Genomic DNA, 16,536 nt, shown 5'->3' with positions numbered 1-16,536 from the left:
TTGACTCTACCTCCCTTTGAACCAGCAGCATCTTCAGAGTTAAAGTTCTTGTCTTGGAAGACTGCCTTCCTTCTGGCCATAACCTCAGCAAGAAGAGTATCTGAATTGCAGGCACTCATGGCAGTACAACCATTTCTTATTTTTCATCAGGACAGAGTCTCCTTGAGAACCAATCTTTCATTCATGCCAAAGGTGGTATCCAGGGTCTCATTGAACTAAGCTATTCACCTGCCTGCCTTCTTTCCAGATCTGCAAAACAAGGGAGAAAAACTTCTGCATACCCTGGACATTCACAGACAGTTACGCTACTACTTGGACAGAACTAAGACTTTCAGAAAAACTGACCAGCTGTTGGTAGCATATGCTGCAGGCATCCAAGGCAAAGCAATTTCCAAACAGACAATTTCAAAATGGATAGGAAATTGCATTCGATTCTGCTACTCTTATCATGGAAAAACTGTGCCAGCTAACATCAGGCCTCATTCCACCAGAGCCACAGCCACCTCCACAGCCTTTTTAAGAGGGGTGGCTACCAAGGACATTTTAGAAGCTGCTACATGGTGCTCCATGTATACATTTACCAAGCATTACAATTTGCCCTTGTATTCCAGATCCAGAGCAGTCTTTGCTACGGCAGTCCTGCAGGGCATTTTAGCTACACCATCATTTCCTTAGATCCTACCACCCCCAGTTTCTCTATGGTATTCTACCCATATGTAAGGACTGCAGATGCATCCTTGAAGGACATAGTACAGTTTTGTACCTACCATAAATGTAGATGTCCGATAAGTATGCATCTGCAGTCAGGTTTTCCCTCCCTCCTTCTCCTCTGTGGTATTTCTTGGGTACTTATCCCTCTTATAGCTAGCTGGGGTTATCTATTATGGTGTATTTGTTTTTTATTACTGTGCATGTTTGGAATATTTTGCATCTCTCCAAATTTAGCCTTCCTTAGAGGGCACCTGGCATCTGGGGCAAGAAAAACTGAGGAAGATGGCGTCGGCTGATTCTTTTATACCCCAGGCGCTCTGACGTCAGGGAAAGGGCGACATCAGCCGACGCTGGACCCAGACTTTGGAATCCGGCCGACCGAAGGGCTGCCTGAGGCAGGACAACCCATATGTAAGGACTGCAGATGCATACCTATCGGACATCTACATTTATGGTAGGTACAAAACTGTACTTTCTGTTTATTGTAGATGATGTTTTCTTGGAATCTAGCCTTGCCTCAGGCACTTTACCTCCAGCTCCCAGAAAGCCTGACATGTACTATATACAGAGTTACCTGACTCTCACAAGTTCCTCTTTAATAATCCTTCTGCGGATCCAGAGACCATTTCCCCAAGGACCAAAAGGCATTAAGGCTACAGCTGCCAAAAACCCTGCCCCTTCTGATAGAGATTCTAGAGCCTTAGACAGATGTGGTAAGCAGGTTTACACTTCTGCTGCTTTGGCTATTAGGGCTCTAAATTGCCAGTTTCATATGCTAAAGTATCAGCAGCATATTATGGGACTACTTAAACAGAAAATGATGTTGATTCCTGAGTGTACCACACACAAAGACTTGCAAGATTTAATGCATTTTGCAGAACAAGTTGGTAAACATACTTTGCAATGTGTTTTTGATGCTTTAGAAGCATCTTGCAGGGCTGCTGTCACTGGGTCTGTACTTAGAAGGCATGCTTGGCTTAAGGAACAAAACCTGCCAGATCATGTTAAAGCTAAATTACTGGATGCACCCTTAAACCAAGACCGCCTTTTTGGCAACAAAGCAGAGGAGGTCCTCAAACAGATGGAGGAAAAAGCAAAATCTGTGCTAACTGTTAAAGATTTCCTACAAGTACAGCCTCCCAGATTCAATAGGCATTGGCCTTCAAAGAACTGGTCCTTTCCAGTCCTTCTCAGTCCAAAGCTGGGAACAGCAGACCACCAAGACTTCAGTCTCAGGCTTCCCACAGATCTAAGCAGTGGGGGGCTCCCACTTACAAAGCAGGGAGTAGTAAGCCCCACCGCCTATGGAAAAATGGTGCAATGGCTTAACCTTAACCCTTCCAAGCTCAACTACGTGATCCCTTAAGAGGGCAGGGCTCCCTGCATGCAAAAAACTGGGAACTCATTACCCAGGACAAATGGGTTTTAAACATAGTTTCCCGAGGATACAGATTCCACTTCACACACTACCAATCCCAGCTGGTTGGCCATACCTCCCCCCAAACAGTGGGCGGAGGCCCAGCTGCAGGTTCTCTCCCTTCTCAGTATCAGGGCTATTCAACCTGTCCCAGCAGAACTTAGGGGACAAGGTTTTTATTCAAGACTGTTTCTGGTACCCAGAAAAGAAAACTCCTGGTGTACTTTCCTGAACCTCTCTATTCTCAGCACCTTTCTGGTGGTTCCAAAATTCAAAATGCTGACTCTTCAGCTTCTTCCTATGCTAGCCAAGGATGCCTGGCTGGCAAACCTAGACTTAAAGGAAGCTTACCTGCACTTCCCAATAAGAGAATCCTGCAGACAATACCTATGTTTCAGGGCGGGCTCCAGGCACTTTCAGTTCTATGCACTGCCCTTTGGCTTACCTACTGCGCCCAGGGTGTTCACAAAATGTCTAGCTCCAGACATTACATTTTGCAGGCAGAGAAATATTCAAATTTATCCATATCTGGACGATTGTCTGATTCAGGCAGAAAGCCAGGGCTTGCTATTATAGCACCTGGCATTTGTAAAGAAACTTGTATTCTGACTGGGGTACACCATCAACGAAAAAAAATCTCACCTAGTACCCTGCCAACATATTGTATTCCTGGGAGCAAGCTTGAACACAACTTCCCAGATGGCATTCCTCACTCCGGAGAAACAAGTTTATTTGACAACCTACTTCAAACTGTTGGCCACAAAAACCCAGCTGTCTGCAAGGAAAATACTGCAAGCCCTGTGGTTCATGGCCTCTTGCATTCTGCTAATTCCATATTCAAAACTGCATATGAGGGAACTCCAATGGTATTTAAAAAGTTTATGGTGCCGACATTCTCAGGACCTAGAAACAATGATTCCTATCATTCCTTGTCTAAGGACAGAGTTCCTTTGATGGGCAGAGGCATGTTACCACAACAAGGGACTCCCTTTCACTCAACCCCCTGCCGCCCAAACCCTAACAATAGACGCATCAGACTACGCATGGGGGGCTCACATGGCAGGACAGTGCATTCAGGGCAAATGGAACCCGAGGCAGGTGTACCGGCATATCAACCAAAAAGAAATATTAGCTGTACAGAATGCTCTGACAGCCTTCAAAGACCTTATTCTCCCAGGACAACTATTGGTAAAGACGGGGGCAACACCACAGTTGTAGTACATAAACAAGCAGGGGGGAACCCACTCCTACCCTCTCTGCAGACTAGCCAAGGCTCTGTGAAGCACAGCCTTTGAGCTACCAAGTGCACCTACAAGCTCAATTTTTGTCAGGCAAACTAAATTCACTGGCAGACGACCCAAGGAGAAATTTCATGGACCCACACAAATGGAAACTAGAACCCAAAATATTCAGGCTGTTGAGGTACAAATGGGGGACTCCAGAGGTAGACTTGTTTGCCTCTCCTCAAAACTACCAATTGAACAAATTCTGCAGCAGAACTCCCCACATTCAAGCTTGGAAAGTGGATGCCCTGTCCTTTACTTGGGAAAGCCTTTTGGTTTATGCCTTTCCCACTCTGCCTCTCCTCTCGAAAGTCCTACTAAAGATCAAACAGGGCAAGCCAAGAACAATACTGATTTCACCAGACTGGTCACGCCAGCACTGGTACCCCCCCCCTCTTGCACAGTCTGACACTGCTACATCATGGCACCTGTCTCAGACCCTTTCCCTGCTGACAAAGCAGGCGAGCCAGATTCTACGCCCTCATCTTCAAACCCTGAACCTTGCAGCGTGGCCCATGACCTGTTCTCTAGCATCCCTCAGTAAGCAGGTGCTGGATTTCATTCTGGAGGCAAAGAGACCTAGTACCTGAAAATCCTATGCTGAAAAGTGGAAAAGATACTGCTCCTGGAGCCAGGCTCAGGGGATGGACACAACAGTGCCCAGCTTACCTCGTATTCTAGAGTACTTAACAGAAATGCTCCACAAGGGCCTATCCTTCTTGTCAATTAAGATTCATGCCTCTGCCATTTCAGCACATTATAATACTGAACCACCCCTCTTTTCTCATCCCTTGCTAAAACAGTTCCTTAGAGGGGCCAAAAATGTAAGACCTCCCCCACAGAAGAGCTCCCACTTCAGCCTGGGAACTTAACTTTGTATTGGAAAAGCTCCCCCCCCCCCCCACTCCCCTGAGCCAGCTGTAACAGCAGAGCTGAAATTCCTTTCTTGGAAAACAGCCTTACTTCTAGCCATCAATTCAGCCACAAGTGTGTCGGAATTACAGGCCCTCATGGCAGTGGATCCCTTCATTATCTTCCATACGGACAGGGTTACCCTCCGGACTAATCCTTCCTTTATGCCCATGGTGGTGTCTAGTGTGGCCCTAGTCCAGTCCATTCATTTGCCTACCTTTTTCCCTAATCCACAAAACAAAGGGGAACGGATACTGCACTCTTTGGATGTGCACAGACAGCTTAGGCTTAGTCCTGTCCAAATAGAATCTATCAGAAAATCTGACCAGCTCCTGGTTGACTTTGCTGCAGGAGCAGAGGTGAAGGCCATTTCAAAGCAAACCATTTCCAAATGGATAGCCCATTGCATTAATTTCTGCTACAAGCACCATGGAAAACATACCCCACAGGGGATAAGATCACATTCCACCAGGGCTGCATCTAACTCTATGGCATTTCTCAGAGGAGTCCCTACCAGGGACATCCTGGAAGCTGCTACCTGGAGCTCTGTACATACTTTCACCAAGCATTACCGCCTGCCTATCTAATCCAGAGCTGGATTTGCCACAGCAGTCTTGCAGGGCTTAATAGCTGGCCCTAATGCTCTTTAACTACGTCCTCCCTTCCTTAACTTTGGGAATCAACCCTAATGTGATGACTGCAACAGTGAAACACAAAGCACATAGTACAGTTGTGTACACTTACCATAAATGTAGATGTTAGAGTGTATTCACTGTTGCAGTCCTGGTTACCGTTCCTCCAGCCCCCTGACTTCTCTTGCCTCTGTCCTTCTTGTTTGGTATATAGATATTTTTTCATGTGTATTTGTTTTTTGGTAGGGTTGTACCATACCATATAATTGCTTCCTGTTGTGGGGGCACTTGACATCTGGGCAAGAAAAACTGATGTAATAGTCAGCTGCATGTTTTATACCCCTGACGACCTGACATCACGGAAGAAGCGACAGCATCCGATGCAGAAATCCTATGGTATTCAGGCCGGCTGAGGGCTACCTGCAAGCAGATGACACAAATGTGATGACTGCAACAGTGAATACACTCTAGCATCTGCATTTATGGTAAGTGCACACAATTGTACTTTATGAATAGTTCTGCAGCAGTGATAGTTTTGTGAAAACTCATCAAAACGGTAGATGCTTGAGTAAAGTCACTGTTGCAGTACAAGCTCTTAACCTCCTCCTGCTTTAGGATTACCGCTCCCCTGTTTCTGGCTCAGGAGGCTAGCACTTCAGTGCAGTTTATGGTGTTTCACCCTGAAGTTAGTAACAGTTAACTCTAAGCACAGGACCTGGCTGCCATGAGGTTTGCTGGCAAAAAAAAAAATGCTGGTGTAAACTGGTGCCCCTTTTTATTTGTGGTGCAGGAGTATCGCTCCTTGTGCAGTGGATGTTAGTCTGCACCCTGATGAATGGGAGTCAAGCCAGTCAGAAAGAATCAGCCTGTCACCAATTCCCTTGTGTTGCACTACTACGAAAGTGACCTTACTCAAATTACTCAATTTCTGGTGTGTTCTTTGCAGTAACAGTGAACCTCATAAAAATCTCATGTAGTCCTGATTCAGACTAATACCTTTGCAAGTCAGCCCTTTGGGTCTCTGTAGATCAGACTGTGTTAACAACTTTGAGCTTGTTGTTGCTTCCGTTATTATGGCTTTCGTGCTAAACCTCAGCTTAGTCCTTCACTGGACAGTGGTCACTTTGCAACATCTCAAATTTCTGTTTTATCCAGATAAACGTGACAGACTATCCATAGTGGTAGTTGGACCCCACAGGCTTACAGTTGGGGAGCCCATTTTAGCTTCAGACTCCTCATACTTCTGAGTAGGCGCACTGCAGTTGGTAGACCATTCGAGATTTTAGTCACTACAATTTTTTTTTTTTTTAACAAGAAATATATTTTTTGAATTATTACTATGACATGGGCAGTCATACATTATTATATACATGAAAATAAGCTATATTAATATATTTTCAGTTGCAAACATTGTACGTCACGTGTAATCTTTTATACAGTAATTGTCAATTGAACATTACATTGCTCATTCAGATGTTCATCGTGCATACAGCTGCAGTAATCACAGATGGGTTTTCTGCCGTCAGGCGGGTCCTCGGTCGGCCGAATTCCAAAGTTTAGGTCCGGCATCGGTTGTCGTCACTTTCTTTCCTGACGTCAGTGCGACAGGGGTATATAAGACACAGCCGACGCCATATTCTTCAGTCTTTTTTGCCGCGCGGTGCCCGAAGCAGAAGCAGTTCACAAGTGCTGGTCGGCCAGCTCCTGAATTTACGAAAAATTGGAAACAGAAGTCTTCATTAAAGCTAAGTACCCCGTTGAGGAAACTTTTCTTGCCTCAGACCGATGTCAGAAAAAGTTAACAATTGTATTTCTTGTGGGAAGCAAATACCGCATAAGGATTTCCATTCCCTCTGCATACCTTGTTTAGGCCCAGACCACGACGTCTCGGGCTGTCGCTTTTGCGCTACTTTCAATAAACACACTATTAAGCATCGGGCGGAGTTCGCCCAACACTTTTTTGGTAAAGCCTTTGATTATAAAATGTCGTCAGAGACTCCGACTACCGTTTTGTCCAAAAAACGCAAGGACAAGGACCGACACGCGAGGTCCGCGGCCCCCACCGACACCATGCCAAAACCGGCTACACGTGGTCCGGTTCTCAGCGAGACGCCTATGCAGTCCCTGACTACCGACGACACTTCTTTGGCGGTGTCTTATGTAACCGAGACCAAAGGTACCTCGGCCCATACCCAGACTACAGCCACCGAAGCCACTGTGAGCGTTGAGCCTCCTAATGTGGACAGGTCCACTTCCACCCATGGTGTCTTTAGACCCTCATCTTCCTTTTCCGTTAAGGCCTTTACTAAGTCCAAATCAGCCAGGCATCCCAAGAGGCCTGTTGCACAGGGCCCATCTCCAGGCCCCATGCCTAAAAAGCAGATGCTTAAAATGGCTGAGGATTTAATTACTCTTATCAGGGGTTCCCAACCCCCTCCAGACAAGAGACCCAGAGTGGAGGAAGATTCTCCCTCTTCTTATCAGGGCTCCATTTTTTCAGAACATTCTGATGTAGAGGAACACTCTTACTCCCCTTTTGAAGATTCTGATGCAGAGCAATCCATTCCTTCTGTATCTCCTCCTGAGGATTTTTCATTTGGGGAAACCTTGCACACCTTGAGGGAACACTTCCATTGGGAAGGCCAAGACTTTTCTGATTCCAAGAAAAGACTTGGGGAATTTCTTTTGTTACCTCAACACAGACCTCTGGCGATACCTCCTGTCTTGGACATACTTGATGATGTTTATTCGGAGGCTTGCCTTAATCCGGATTCCCTGCCTCCTGCCCCAGTCAAACCTGATAGGTACTACAGAGTTCCTAACTCTCACCAATTTCTTTACAAAAGCCATAATGCTGACCCTGAAACTATTTCTCAAGGCCCCAAGGGAATGAAGGCCTCTACTGCTAAGAATCCACTACCTTCCGAAAGAGAGTCAAGATCCTTAGAAAGGTGAGGAAAAAAGGTATATACCTCGGCCACCCTAGCCATGAGGGCCTTAAATTGTCAGTTTCATATGCTCAAATATCAGCAGCTTCTGTTATCACAATTAAGAAGTAAAATGTCTCAACCTGAACAACCAGATTTGAAGGAGTTGCAGGATATGATGCATAGTGCAGAACAAGTGGCTAAACACACCTTACAATGTGGCTATGATGCCCTAAAGGCCTCAAGTAGAGCTGCTGTTACAGGATCAGTCATTCGTAGACATGCATGGCTTAGGGAACAAATCTTGCCTGATCATGTGAAAGCTAAACTACTAGATGCTCCTTTACAAAAGGATGTGCTATTTGGTACTAATGCTGAGGAGATGCTACGGAAAATGGAAGAAAAAGCCAAATCAATGCAAACTGTCAAAGCTTTTCTACAGGTTCAACCACCACGTTTTAGCAGAAATTGGCCTTCTAAAAACTGGTCCTTTCCAGCCACTGACGAGCCCCAAAGAGGTAGATACAGGCGCACAAGGGGCAGAGGACAATCACAAGGATCTTAGAGGCAGGCAATGGCAAACTCCAGCACCAAGAGGTGGCGAAGACGGTGCACAACAATACAGGAAACAAACGCAATGACTTCCTCCTTTCCATGCCAAGCAAGTCTCAGCTGGCAGCATCCTTGGGAGGAAAGCTGGCATTATTTACAAGAAATTGGCATATTGTCACAACAGACAAATGGATCCTGGACGTTATAAGCAGAGGCTACAGATGTCATTTTCACACTCTTCCAAAAATGAGAGGCATGCCAAACCTGCCACACAATCAAAGGGCAGAGGCACAACTACAAATTTCAAAGCTCATAGACATGAAAGCTGTTCAAGAGGTACCTGCACAAGAACAGGGTCAAGGTTTTTATTCCAGGCTATTTCTGGTACCAAGGAAAGGAACCGACTGGAGACCCATTTTGGACTTATCCATCCTAAACACATTCTTACTCGTACCAAAATTAAAGATGCTCACATTACAGCAGCTTCTTCCCATGCTGGGCAAGGAGATGTTCTTCGTCTCACATTGCTGCAGTCATAACCTGTGGGTAGTCCGCTGTCCTCGGTCGGCCCGAATACCAAAGGGTTAGGCTGGCGTCGGTCATGGGCGCCCGGAGCTGACGTCAGTACGTAGTAGTACTTAAGCGCATGACCGACGCCATATTCTCAGTCTTTCTTGCCGCGTGGTCCGAAGCAGAAGCAGCATTTGCAAGTGCCGTTTGGCGTTCTGAAATTTTCAGTTTTCTAGTTTCAGACCGAAGACCAAGTTGGGCTAAGTACCCCGTTGGGGAAAATTTTTGTCTTTTCTTGCCTCAGTTAATCCGGATGTCAGAAAAAGTTAATAATTGTATTTCTTGTGGGAAACAGATACCTCATAGGGACTATCATTCTCTGTATTCCTTGCTTAGGGCCTGAGCACGGCGTAGTGGTGTCGCTTTGCGCTAGATTTAATAAGCGCACCATTAAGCAGATTAGACTGTGCTAGGCTTGTTTTGAGCGGTGTAACTACAACATGCCGTCGGATCCTCCGCCCGCTACCGCTAAAAAGCGAAAAGATAAATCTTTAAGGTCTAAACCGGATGAGTTGTCCGTTACGGACGCCGGTTCTATGGAATCTACGGTTGAATCTGTGGATCCAGCCGAGGTCTCGGCTGAATCCCAGGGGGAACCTTTACTTTTACAGGAGTTGGCCTCTCAGGAGTTAGGTCAGGCCGAGGGTGCCTCTCAAGTTTCTGTGGTTCCATCCTTACAAAAGGTTATTAGGCCTTCTTCTTCAGTCACTAAAGGCCCTGCTAAGGCTAGACCAGGGGTTTCTGGTACGGGACAGAGCTCTGGTTCTTCGGGTTCTGTTCCTAAAAAACATATGTTGAAAATGGCAGAGGATTTGATTACTTTGGTCAGGGGTTCTGTGCCCCCTCCAGAGAAGAGGCCTAGGGTGGAGGCACAGCTGAGGATATTCAGGATTTTCCTCCCTATTCTGATTCGGATGCAGAGGATTCCTGTCCTTCTGCTTCACCTCCAGAGGATTTTTCCTTTTCTGAAACCTTGCATTCCATGAGGGAGCATTTCAAGTGGGAAGGTCAGGATTTTTCCGATTCTCGTAAGAGGCTTAGAGAATTTTTGTTTTTGCCACAGCATAGACCTTTGGCTATTCCCCCTGTTTTAGATGTTGTTCAGGATGTTTTTTCTGAAGCTTCCCTTAATCCAGATTCTTTACCCCCTGCCCAGCCAGACAGGTATTACAGAGTTCCAGAGGCACATAAATATTTGTACAAGAGCCTTAGAGCTGATCCGGAAACTATTATTCAAGGGCCTAAGGGTGTCAGGGCTTCTGTGGTTAAGAATCCAGTACCTTTGGATAAAGATTCTAGAGCGTTGGATAGGTGGGGTAAAAAAGTGTACACCTCTTCTACGTTAGCTATGAGGGCTTTAAATTGCCAATTCCATATGCTGAAGTATCAGAACTTTCTGTTAGGTCAATTGAAAGCTAAGGTAGATGCTTTAGCTGAGGGTATAGAGTGTAAGGAATTGCAGGACTTGGTTCATGCTTCAGATCAAGTTGGTAAACATTCCTTGCAGTGTGGCTTCGATGCCCTTCAGGCTTCTTCCAGGGTGGCTGCTACTGGTTCAGTTATTCGTAGACATGCCTGGCTTAAGGATCAAAATTTGTCAGAGCATGTTAAAGCTCGGATTTTGGTTCCCCTGTGGAGTCAGTTTTGAAAAAGATGGAAGACAAAGCTAAGTCTATGCAGACAGTTCAGGAATTTTTGCAAGTGCAGCCCCTAAGTTTAGCAGGAATTGGCCTGCAAGAGGATGGTCTTACCCTTCTTGATTTTCAGTCTAAGGGCAGGTCTCGACGTGGTAGGGGCAGGGCTCACGCTCAGGGTTCTTTCAGACCTAGGACTTGGAGTTCTCCTGCACAATCTTCTGGTGAGGGCAGGGGTCAGCCTTTTCGTAAACAGACCCAATGACCTGTATCTTCAGCTGCCGGACCCTTCTCTTCTGGCAGCTCCTCTAGGAGGAAAGTTGGCACTTTTCAAACAAAATTGGCATTTGGTCACCCAGGACAAATGGGTGTTGGACATAATAAATCAAGGCTACAAGTTTTATTTTAACACTTTTCCCCCTTTCAAAGGCATGCCAGATGTACCTCCTCAGCAAAGGATGGAGGCTCAGGATCAAATTTCTTTGCTTTTACAGATGGGGGCAATCCAGGTGGTACCTCCGTCAGAAGAAGGCCTAGGGTTTTAGTCTCGTCTATTCCTAGTGCCAAAGAAAGGAAACACTTGGAGGCCAGTTCTGGATTTGTCCATTCTCAATACATACCTAGACATTCTAAAGTTCAAGATGTTAACATTACAACAACTTCTGCCTCTGCTAGGAAAAGAGCACTGGATGGTAACTCTGGATCTCAAAGAAGCCTATCTTCACATTCCTATCAGGCCCAGCTGCAGGAGATTCCTACGTTTTTGGGCTGGTACTTCTCATTATCAGTTTTCTGCATTGCCCTTTGGTTTATCTACTGCGCCCAGGGTGTTCACAAAGGTTCTGGCTCCTGTAATAGCTTACTTAAGACTGAGGGGAATACAAATTTATCCTTATCTGGACGATTGCCTGATTCTTGCTCAAGACAAAGACAAGTTACTTCAACAGCTACAGTATGTAATGGCAGTTTTAAGGTGCCTAGGGTATTCTGTGAACGAAACAAAGTCCAGTCTAGTACCCTCTCAGGACATGTGCTTTCTGGGTGTGAGACTGAATACAGCCTCTCAGATGGCTTTTCTGACCCCGGACAAACAAAGAACTATTCACCTCTACTTCCAGCAATTATCAGTACGGTCCAGGCTGACTGCAAGGACAGTCCTTCAAGCCTTGGGGTTCATGGCATCTTGCATTCTGGTACTTCCCAATGCGAAACTGCATATGAGGAAGCTACAATGGTATCTCAAAAGTGTATGGACTCAACACTGCCACGATTTGGACACTGTCATTCCGATAATACCGTGCATCCAGAAGGAATTCTTGTGGTGGGCACAGGAATGTCACCTAAACAAGGGACTCTCTGTGACCCGACCAGAGGCGAGTCAGATCTTAACGACGGATGCCTCAGACCTGGCTTGGGGAGCACACTTCAATGGGAAATGGATTCAAGACACGTGGCCTCCCAAATTACAGCATTTGCATATCAACATGAAGGAGATGTTAGCAGTCCAGTTTGCCCTGATGGCTTTCAAGGGCCTACTTCAACCAGGACAGGTGTTGATTCAAACGGACAACACTACGGTTATGTGGTACATCAACAAGCAGGGGGGGACCCATTCTTACCCTCTTTGCAGACAAGCTATGATATTGTGGGAGACTGCTCTGTGGTTGCACATCACTCTTCAAGCACGGTTTCTGCCAGGAGCACAGAACTCCCTAGCAGATGTATTGAGCAGACAAATTGTGGATCCCCACGAGTGGAAATTGGATCCTCAGGTATTTCAACAGTTGACAGTAGCTTGGGGAACTCCAGACATAGATCTGTTCGCTTCTCCTCTAAATTTCCAACTACCAATGTTTTGCACAAGGATGTTTCACCCAAAAGCTTGGAAGGTGGACGCTCTATCTTTCAGTTGGAACAACCTTCACGTCTATGCTTTTCCTCCTCTGCCTCTCCTTACCAAGGTACTCTTGAAAGTCAGGAGGGACAAGCCTTGCATGATTTTAATAGCACCAGATTGGCCACGTCAGCACTGGTATCCTCTGCTGAGGAGTTTAATTCAGGAGCCTCCTTGGCCTTTACCTCAGCTTCCTCATTTGTTGTCCCAGTCAAGCAGTCATTTGCTCAATGTCAGGGTGCAGTCCCTGCATCTAACGGCCTGGCGTATTCTGTTATAGAGCCTGTGGGTTCTCAGCTTCCCCAGCAGGTTTTGGATGTCATTTTGGAAGCTAGGCGGCCTAGCACTAGAAAAGTTTATGCTGATAAATGGAAGAGATTTTTTCTTTGGAGCACAGCAAAGGATTTTGATGTCTCTGTACCTAATTTGAGTTGTACACTACAGTACCTTACTGAATTACTGGACAAGGGTTTGTCGTTTTCCTCTGTGAAGGTTCATGCTGCAGCCATTTCTGCTCACTATGATTGTGACCCTCCTTTATTTTCTCACCCTTTGTTTAAGCAATTTCTTAGAGGGGCAAAAAATATAAGACCCCCACGTAGAGCTCCTTCTCCTTCCTGGGATCTCAATTTTGTGTTGGAGAAGCTTACTTTGCCTCCATTTGAACCTGCAGCTATGTCTGAATTGAAGTTTTTGTCTTGGAAGACTGCCTTTTTGTTGGCCATTACTTCTGCCAGAAGGGTATCTGAATTGCAGGCTCTCATGGCAGTTGAACCCTTTCTAATATTCCATAAGGATAGAGTTTCTTTGCGTACTAACCCTACTTTCATGCCAAAAGTGATTTCTAATGTGGCCTTGAACCAGTCTATTCATTTGCCTACCTTTTATGCTGATCCCCAAAATAAGGGGGAAAAAATCTTGCATTCTTTGGATATACACAGGCAGTTACGTTATTATTTGAGCAGAACTAAGGAGTTCAGACAGACTCCACAGTTATTTGTTACTTTTGCTTTGGGTTCACAAGGAAGCTGTTTCAAAGGAGACTATTTCAAAGTGGATTGGTAATTGCATTGCTTTTTGTTATTCTCATCATGGGAAGAATGTTCCTGCTGGGATTAGACCTCATTCCACTAGGGCTACGGCCACTTCTACTGCTTTTTGAGGGGTGTAGCTACTAAGGACATTTTGGAAGCAGCTACTTGGAGTTCAGTTCATACTTTTACTAAGCATTATCATCTCCCTCTTTTCTCCAAGTCCAGGGCTGGGTTTGCCACTGCAGTCTTACAGGGCATGTTAGCAGCCCCTAATGCCTTTTAGTTTGCCAGCCTCCCTTTTCTTTGGTATTCTACCCACAGGTTATGACTGCAGCAATGTGAGACTAAGAACATAGTACAGTTTTGTACCTACCATAAATGTAGATGTTCGAGGATCCACATTGCTGCAGTCCTATTTCCTCCTCCTTCCCCGCTTTGGTTTGGGGTTGTGGTTGTTGTTGTTATTATTACTTGGGGATAATTGTTATTTCTCTCTTTTATGGCTCTGGACTTTTCTTTTTAAGGCCTTCTGACATCTGGGGCAAGAAAGACTGAGAATATGGCGTCGGTCATGCGCTTAAGTACTACTACGTACTGACGTCAGCTCCGGGCGCCCATGACCGACGCCAGCCTAACCCTTTGGCATTCGGGCCGACCGAGGACAGCGGACTACCCACAGGTTATGACTGCAGCAATGTGGATCCTCGAACATCTACATTTATGGTAGGTACAAAACTGTACTTTTTGGCTGGTAACATTGGACCTCAAGGAGGCATACCTGCATGTCCCAATCAGACAAAGCTGCAGAAGATACCTCAGATTTCTTGCAGGTTCAATCCACTATCAATTCTCTGCATTGCCCTTTGGCTTATCTACTGCGCCCAGAGTATTCACGAAATGCCTGGCATCAGTAATTGCCTACTGCAGACTTCAAGGGATACAAATTTACCCTTATTTGGACGACTGCCTGATCCAAGCGGACAGCAAGCACATACTTCTGGAACATCTGGCTTATGCAACACGGTTGCTGAATTCTCTGGGATACACAATCAACAAAGAGAAATCCAGGCTAACACCATCTCAGAATATAACTTTCCTGGGTGCCAACTTGGACACAAACACCCAGATGGCCTATCTTACACCAGAAAAACAGGGGCAACTAACTCAGTACTTCAAAATACTAGCAAATTGTACCAGGCTTACTGCAAGGAAAATCCTGCAGGCTCTGGGCTTCATGGCATCTTGCATTCTTTTAATCCCATGTGCAAAGTTGCATATGAGGAAACTTCAGTGGTACCTAAAAAACCTATGGTCTCAACACAGCCACAGTTTGGAAACAGTAATACCAATAATTCCATGTTTGCAAAAGGAATTTCTATGGTGGGCCCAAGCATGTCAAACAAACACAGGTCTCCTATTCTGCAAGCCTCAAGCAAATCAAGTCATCACAACAGACGCCTCAGATTACGCCTGGGGAGCGCACATGACAGACAGGTGCATTCAGGGCAAATGGTCCCAAAAGGAAAAGCACCTACACATCAATCAAAAAGAAATTCTAGCAGTGATAAATGCAATGACAGCTTTCAAGGACCTCCTGCATCCAGGACAGTTATTGATAAGAACAGACAACACCACAGTAATGTGGTACATAAACAAGGAGGAACACATTCATACCCCTTGTGCAGACTAGCCATGACACTTTGGAACTTTGCTCTGGAATGGCAAATCGAACTTCAAGCACAGTACTTGCCAAGTTTGGAAAACACGCTGGCAGACAATCTAAGCAGAAATATGACAGATCCACACGAATGGAAGTTGCATCCTCAAGTGTTTACAAAGATGATCCAAGCGTGGGGGAGGCCAGACATAGATCTCTTCGCTTCCCACAGGAATCATCAATTGGAAAAGTTTTGTTCAAGGACCTTTCATCCAAAGGCCTGGAGAGTGGACGCCCTTTCATTCAGTTGGACAGCATGGACAGTTTACGCTTTCCCACCTCTGCCTCTTCTGCCCAAGGTGCTCTTGAAAGCAAGAGCAGACAGACCGAAGATGATACTGATAGCTCCAGACTGGCCAAGACAACACTGGTACCCACTCCTGAGGAGCCTAACACATACTCCTCCCTGGCCCCTACCTCTAATGCCTCTTCTGCTGACTCAGCACAGCTACAAAACTCTTCACAGTCAGCTGAAAACACTCAATCTCGCTGCATGGAAAATTCCTTAACACCACAACAGACCCTACTCCCCAAAGAGGTGCAGGATGTCATTTTGGAGGCCAGAAGACCATCTACTAGAAAGGCTTACTCCGCAAAATGGAAACAGTTTTGCTCTTGGAATGAGAAAAAAGGCCAGGACCCTAGAAAACTGAATTTGCCTCCGGTATTACAGTATCTGGATGAGCTGCTGAACAGTGGACTTTCATTTTCCTCCATAAAAATCCATGCCTCAGCCATTTCTGCAGAATTCAACACGGATCCACCCTTATTCTCTCACCCACTCTTAAGACTGTTCCTCAGAGGGGCTAAGAATATAAGACCACCAAGGAAACAACCAGTGCCAGCCTGGGATCTTAATTACATTCTAGAAAAATTAACATTGCCTCCCTTTGAACCAGCTGCCTCAACAGATTTGCAGTCTTTGTCCTGGAAAACATATTTCCTTCTGGCCATTACCTCAGCTCGTAGGGTTTCGGAACTACAAGCCCTCATGGCTGTGCAGCCCTTTCTCATCTTCCATCAGGACAGGGTTTCCCTTCGAAGCAACCCGTCATTTATGCCTAAAGTGGTATCCAGGCTAGCTTTAAATCATGCCATACACTTACCTACCTTTTACCCCAATCCTTAAAACAAAGGGGAAAGACTGCTACACTCCTTAGACATCCATAGACAGCTACGTTATTATTTGGACAGAACAAAGCCTTTCAAGAAATCAGAACAACTTTTTGTGTCCTATGCTGTAGGAGCTCAAG

General features: G+C 45.6%; 1 protein-coding gene across 1 annotated transcript in view; it reads left to right on the top strand.

Moving 5' to 3' along the window:
• The window catches only part of TOP2B (DNA topoisomerase II beta), a gene marked incomplete in the record, with an annotated part of 2,991,925 nt that overhangs the window by 364,894 nt on the left and 2,610,495 nt on the right, over window positions 1-16,536 (top strand).

Source organism: Protopterus annectens, chromosome 3.part1 (genome assembly GCF_019279795.1).
Source record: "Protopterus annectens isolate FY-2018-M chromosome 3.part1, PAN1.0, whole genome shotgun sequence".
Lineage (NCBI taxonomy): Eukaryota > Metazoa > Chordata > Ceratodontiformes > Protopteridae > Protopterus > Protopterus annectens.
The sequence above is the reverse complement of the archived record's forward strand: the minus strand, read 5'-3'. Positions and strand labels throughout refer to the sequence as shown.